Below are 6,366 nucleotides of genomic sequence, written 5' to 3'. Positions count from 1 at the left end.
AGCACTTCGGCCGCAAGCACGCCTCAAGCAGTGTGTCGCCACGGCGACTGGAAGGCGGATAAATAGATAAAATACCACACACCATCTTTATTACACCAAACACAAACACACAGCGCGAGTTTAAGCAAAAGGAGAAAGACTGAATCTGAAAAAAGAGTAAGGAAACACCGAGAAAGAAGAGACAGGAACACAAATAAAATGTAAGTGAGGAATGAAGGAAAGAAAAAGAAAGAAAAGGAAGGTCAAAGAAAAAAAAGAAATAAGATATACAAAAAGAAAAGAAAGGTAAAGACTGCAAAAGAAAGGAATAACACAAGCAAAGGAAATAAGAAAAGAAAACAGACCAGAGAAGAAGGAGACCACAGAGAAAGGCAAAAGACAAGGAAATGAGGAAGAAGGAATAAAAAACAAAAGGAGAAAAGGAAAAAGTAACACAGTCTCAGGAGTGTGACTGAAGGGTTTTTTCACACCTCAGCCCTCAGTTAGTGAACACACACACACACACACACCACACACACACACACACACAACACACACCACACCACACACACTCAGACAGCTGAGCTGATCAGCTGATAGAGAGAGGCAGCAACAAGAGGAGGAGCAGGGGAGGAGAGGCGTGCTGGAAGTCCCTGAGGAGGCAGCAGTGGGAGGTGGGAGGCCTCTGCTGGAGGTCCCCGGCAGATTACAGCACAGAGGAGGGAACGACACTCAGAGACACGAAGAGAGATGGTGAACGGGAGTGTTCTGATTTGGCTGTGTTTGTGTGTGTGTGTGGGTGTGGTGTGTGTGTTGTGTGGTGTGTGTGTTGCAGTTCAAAACGTTTGACATCAGGAGAAGACTGAAGAGGAAATAACCGAAGAACAATGGAACAACATATGACCAACAAGACTCAGCTGAATCAGCTGCTGACTGAGAATGAAGTGGAAAGGCTCGAAAGTGGATAAGTGAACCTTTGAGCCTGGTTCATTAGCTGAAACAAGTTTGTAAAACTAAAGTTCAAATAAAGGCAGCAAAGACAGAGAGAAAGATAAAACCTCCGCTTCCCTTGTGAACCTGTCCTGACCAACACTGAACCACAACAACAACAACAAACAACAACAACAACCACTAAATAAGTTTAATCTACTTCTGATTACTTCAGTAAAAGGCTCCGTTCACACAAAATCTCTTCTCGCTACGTTTCCTCCTCCTCAACACACAAACAATAAAATCAGAACTCCGGCTTTTTCGAGCACCGACAAATGAACTTTTTGTGTTATTATTCTGAAAAATATACGATCAAAAGCACCAGCAAGTGGGGCATCCTTGTCAGTTTTATCTGCTGAAAACTGTCCTTTTTTATTTGACTAAATGTTTTTCAGTGTAAGCTGCAGCTGGACGGACAGACATGAACACTGTTTCCACCTTCTGGTAATCTGATGTGTAACTGACCTGAACTTATTTCTCTGACAGTCTTGGAACTCAACATTAGAGATTCAGCTGCTGCTTTGAGTTGGAGAGGAAAAACATTCCTCTTGTCTCTGGGCCTGTCAGAGCGGAATCACCTACCCTCTCCGTCGCATCCACTTCTGGCTGCAGTTTGCTCTTAAGTCGTAGGGTTTTTATGCTGTGTGGGAGAGTATCGGAGAGACGCAGTGAGAGCTGAAGATTACAGGGATTAAATTTTTTTTCTTTATTTTTCTCCTGGATCGGGACCAAGGCGCTTTCTTTTTTTATTATTTTAAAGTCTGGTGGAGCTGCCAGCGTCCAAACAAACTATCCTCCGTAATCTCTTCAGGCTCTCACTGCCGTCCTCTCCGATACTCCGCACACACATAAAAACCCTCCGACCCTTAAGCACGCAAACCTGCAGAAGTGATGCGACGGAGCAGCAAGCGTCTGATTCGCGTCTCTGACAGCCCAGAGACAAGAGGAACGTTTCTCTCCAAACTCAAACGCCAGCTGATCTCTAATTGAGTCAAAGACCTGTCAAGAGCAATAGTTCAGGGTCAGTTACACATCAATTACCAGAGGTGCAAACAGTGCAAGAAATGTGTGTGTTGGTTGGTGGGGCGTGCCATGTCCGGTCACCGTCCCAGCTGCAGCTACACTGAAAAAACATTTAGTAAAAGTAAAAAAAGGAAGTTTCACGCAAGTTAAAACTGACAAGGTTCCCACTTGGTGCTTTTGATCGTAAGTATTTTTCAGAATAAAAACACAAAAGTCATCAATTTGTTCGGTTGCTGAAAAAAGCCGGAGTCGTGTTGACGGAGGAGGAAACGTAGGAGAAAGAGATTTGTGTGACGGAAGGGCCTTTTTAACTGAAGTACAGAAGTAGTATTAAACCTATATATGTTGTTGTTGTTTTTTGTTGTTGTTGTGTTCAGTGTTGGTCAGACAGCATTCCCACACGGACCAACGAGTTATCTTCTCTCATGTCCCTTTGCTGCCTTATTTCGACATTTATTTACAACTTGTTCACTAGAATGAACCCCGAGCTCAAAGGTTCACTTACTCACTTTTCAGAGCTTTCCACTTCCATCTCTCAGTCAAAAGCAGCTGAATTCAGCATGAGTCGTTCCGGTGCATATGTCATTGTTCTTCTTTTCCTCTCAGTCTCTCCTGATGTCAAAAACCTGTTTAGCTGCAACACACACGACACACACACACACACACACACACACACACACACACACACAAACACACACAAATCAGAACATCCCGTCACCATCTCTCTCTGTCTCTTGCAGTGTCTCTCGCCTTCCTCTGTGCTGATAATACCCCAGGGACCTCCAGCAGAGGCCTTTCCACCTCCCCACGCTCGCTCCTCAGGGGACTCCACACCTCCTCCTCCCCTGCCTCCTCCCTCTGTTGTCTTCCTCTCTCTATCAGCCTGATCAGCCTCAGCCTGTCTCTGAGTGTGTGTGTGGTGCTTGTGTGTGTGTGTGTGTGTTGGTTGTGTGTTGTCGTCCGGTGTGTTCACCTGAGCTGAGGTGTGAAAAAAACACCTTCAGTTACACTCCTGGAGACTGTTTATTTTTCCTTTTCTCCTTTTGTTCTTTTATTCCCTTCCTTCTTCATTTCCTCTGATTTTCCTTCCTCCTCTGTGTCTCCTCTGTCTCTGGTCTGTTCTTCTCCTCTTTCTTATTTCCTTCTCCTTGTGTTTCCTTTTCTTTTTGACATCGTTTTTACCTTTTTTCTCTTTCTTTATTCTTATTTCCCTTTTTCTTGACCCCTCTCCTTTCTTCCTTTTCTTTTCTTTTCTTTTCTTTCCCTCACCTTCTTTTATTTAGTTCCCTTTCTCTTCTTCTCGTTCCTTCTCTTTTCATTACGATCCTTTCTGCTTTTCTTAAAACTCTCCTCTGTCCTGTGTTTGTGTTTCGATTCCTAATAAAGTGTGTGTGTATTTATCTATTTATTCCGCCCTTCCATCGCCGTTGTGCGACACACTGAGCTTGCCAGTGCTCAGATTTGGACGTTTCCCTCTCCCGTTGGGCGCCATTGGGAAAACAGCCCCAGGGCGAGAGAGAGAGAGAGAAAGAGAGAGAGTGGTGTGTGCCTGTGTGTTGTGTGTGTGTGTGTCGTGTGTGTGTGTGTGTGTGTGACACGTGTGTGTCGTGTATCTTTCTCACTGACTCCTGTTCTTGCTTCTTTCCTCTCCTCCGTCAGCTCCTTCCTCCAATCCTCTGTATCTTAGGGGCGGAGGTCGGTAATGAAACTCGTCTCTGTTTTTCCGGCAGGGGCGGCGTCACTCCCAAGTGCTTGCAAGGCGGAGCACTCAAACAGGTTGATTGTGACAGGCCGGTTCTGCAGCTCCTAACCCGACCGTTAGGGTGGCGTCCACAGAAAAGCTGGTGTCAGAATGCTCCACCAGTTTCTAACATAGCAGCAACGTTTTTTTTACCGTTAAAAATCCTGAGGAGCCATATTTGATTAGTACAAAGTGGGCTGGAACTATTGCTCCACGATGCTTGATATTACTGTTAAAACTCAGTGGAGTGTGTCACCTCCTGAGCTTCATCTTTACAGGCTCCAGTCAAACGACATTTCAACTCTTTCAAGAATAAAAACCAAGAGTCTGTTAAACCCTTTTCTAAATGAAACTCTCTCTCTCTCTCTCTCCTCTCCCTCTTTCTCTCTGCTCTGTCTCCTCCCGTCTCTCTCTCCCTCTTTCCTCTCTCCCTTCTCTCTTCTCTCCCCTCTCTCTCCTCTCTCTTCCCCTCTCCCCCTCTCTCTCTCCCTCTTTCTCTCTCCTCTCTCTCTCTCTCCCCACATCCTGTCACCTCTCTCTTCTCCCTCTTTCTCTCTCTCCCTTCTCTCTCTTTCTCCTCTCCTCTCGCCTCTCCGCATTCGAAAATCTCATGCGCGGGGGTCACATTCACGCAACACTCGCCCTTATAGACAGTACTACAAGGACCGCTAGCTGACCCGACAGTGTGCCTCCTTAATACCAGGGCCATGAGGAAATCAAACACAGCGGCGTGACTAAGGGGCTATCTAATGCGCCCCGTCACTGAAGCCGGCCCGGAACGCCCAGACCTCCGCCTGTCCCTGCCTAGATGAGCATCCAATGCACTGACCTCGTCCACTACCTCCAAGTCCCGTTGAACCGCTGCACCGACTGGTATCGCTCCGAGCCGTGCTCTCACCACGCACCCCCTCCCGTCTTTCTCTCTCTCTCTCTCCTCTCCCTCGCTTCTCTCTCCTGCCTGTATCTTATCTACGCTCCTCCTCTCTGCGTGCTTCCCCCTCTCCCCCTCTACTCTTCTCTCCTCTTTCTCTCCCTCCTCTCTCCCTCCTCTCTCTTCATCCTTTTTCTCTCTCTCTTGTCTCTCTTCCCCTCTCTACTCTCGCGTCTCCTCTCTCCTCCTCTCTCTCGTCTCCCTCTCTCTCCCTCTCTCTCCCTCTCTCCTCTCTCTCTCTCGCTCTCTCTCCCTCTCTCCTCCTCTCTCTTCTCCTCTCTTCTCTCTCTCTCCCCTCGTCTCTCTGCTCGTCTCTCTCTCTCTCTCTCGCTCTCTCTCCCTCTCTCTCCCTCTCTCCTCCCTCTCTCTCTCCTCCCTCCGCTCTCTCTCCCTCTCTCGTCCCTCTCTCCCCTCTCTCTCTCTCCCTCTCTCTCTTCTCTTCCTCTCCTCTCTCCCTGCTCTCTCCTCTGTCTCTCTCCCTCTCCTCTCCCTCTCTCTCCCTCTCTCTTCCCCATCTCGACTCTCCTCTCTCTCTCTCTCTCTTTAGGAGGTGCTGGTTGAAGCGAGCCGCGAACCTGGTTGAAGCCTCTCTAGCGGATGCCACACAACAACAGGTGGAGCAGCACTGCAGGTGTTGATTCCTACCTGAGGAAACTGGTACCTTCTCCTTTTATTTAAAGGACCTGTATTCTCACACACTTTGATCTCTGCAGCCTGCTGATTGGCCGACAGAGTGACAGCTTGGTATAAAACAGCTAGCTGCTAGCTTTGTTGTGACATACAAAAAGTTCCAAAGAAGTTCTTGAGCTTTCCAGTTGTATTACATGATCTTTCAGCAGAATAAGAATATTGATTGTTTCATAACTTTTTTATTTCTCCCTGCCCCTCCTCCCCCCCTGCTCCTCCCTCCTCCCCTCTCTCCCTGTGTGCAAAGGAGATCATCCTTTGAAGCGAGCAGCCGACCTCACCGACGAGCGCTCTACAGCGCGTCCCCCGCAAGTCACAACCAGCTGCCGTCTCTCACCTGCTCGGCCGCTCACTCGGGGGAGATGCGGAGTTGAACTCGTTCAGCAGTCAAGCTCGCCGGTCAACATTCTCGAGGCCTCTGCTAGCCGACCAGGTGAGACCCCATGCTCCGCCCCTCCACCGGGGGCGCACCGGTACACCTGGCACACCTGCGGCTGTGTAGGCTGTTTCAGTAACTGCAGTCATCTTCGTCCAGAGTTCAGAGAGACCCTTTAGACCTGCACACGGTCCAGTCCAGGAAACACCACCTCACCACCCAGTAGAGTGCCGGGGGGGGGGGGCTCTGTGGGCCTTTTTTTAGGTGCTAAACAGTGACGTGGAACAGCAGCTGATCTCTTTGTGTCAGACTCACTTCAGGAGAGTGATTCTGTTGGGGACTACTTTCAGCGGCGGATTAATCCACATTCGGGGCTGTAGTGGTTGGAGCAGCTGGACTGTGTGTGTTGATGTTAATGACTCAGTGTTCTAATAGTTTCTGGACACGGCGGCGCTCCGAGGATTCATACGCTCACTTCCTGTTGGACGACAGGAAGAAGAACTCTGATCATCAGCAGAGTTTCCTCCATGTTTCCTGTCAGCGGCGTTCTGCTTCTGTCACGGTCGCTCAGGAAAACGTGCAGCGATCAGCTCGTGAGCACGCGTCGACAGGAAGCAGATAGAGCTGCTTTTACTCCCC

General features: G+C 48.6%; 1 protein-coding gene across 2 annotated transcripts in view; it reads left to right on the top strand.

Moving 5' to 3' along the window:
- Window positions 1-6,366, top strand: part of LOC111233494 (transcription factor COE3-like) — a 175,579-nt gene that overhangs the window by 153,490 nt on the left and 15,723 nt on the right. The gene's annotated exons all lie outside the window — the stretch shown is intronic.

The sequence above is a fragment of the Seriola dumerili genome, unplaced genomic scaffold (assembly GCF_002260705.1).
Source record: "Seriola dumerili isolate Sdu_G_001 unplaced genomic scaffold, Sdu_1.0 BDQW01000398.1, whole genome shotgun sequence".
Lineage (NCBI taxonomy): Eukaryota > Metazoa > Chordata > Actinopteri > Carangiformes > Carangidae > Seriola > Seriola dumerili.
The sequence above is the reverse complement of the archived record's forward strand: the minus strand, read 5'-3'. Positions and strand labels throughout refer to the sequence as shown.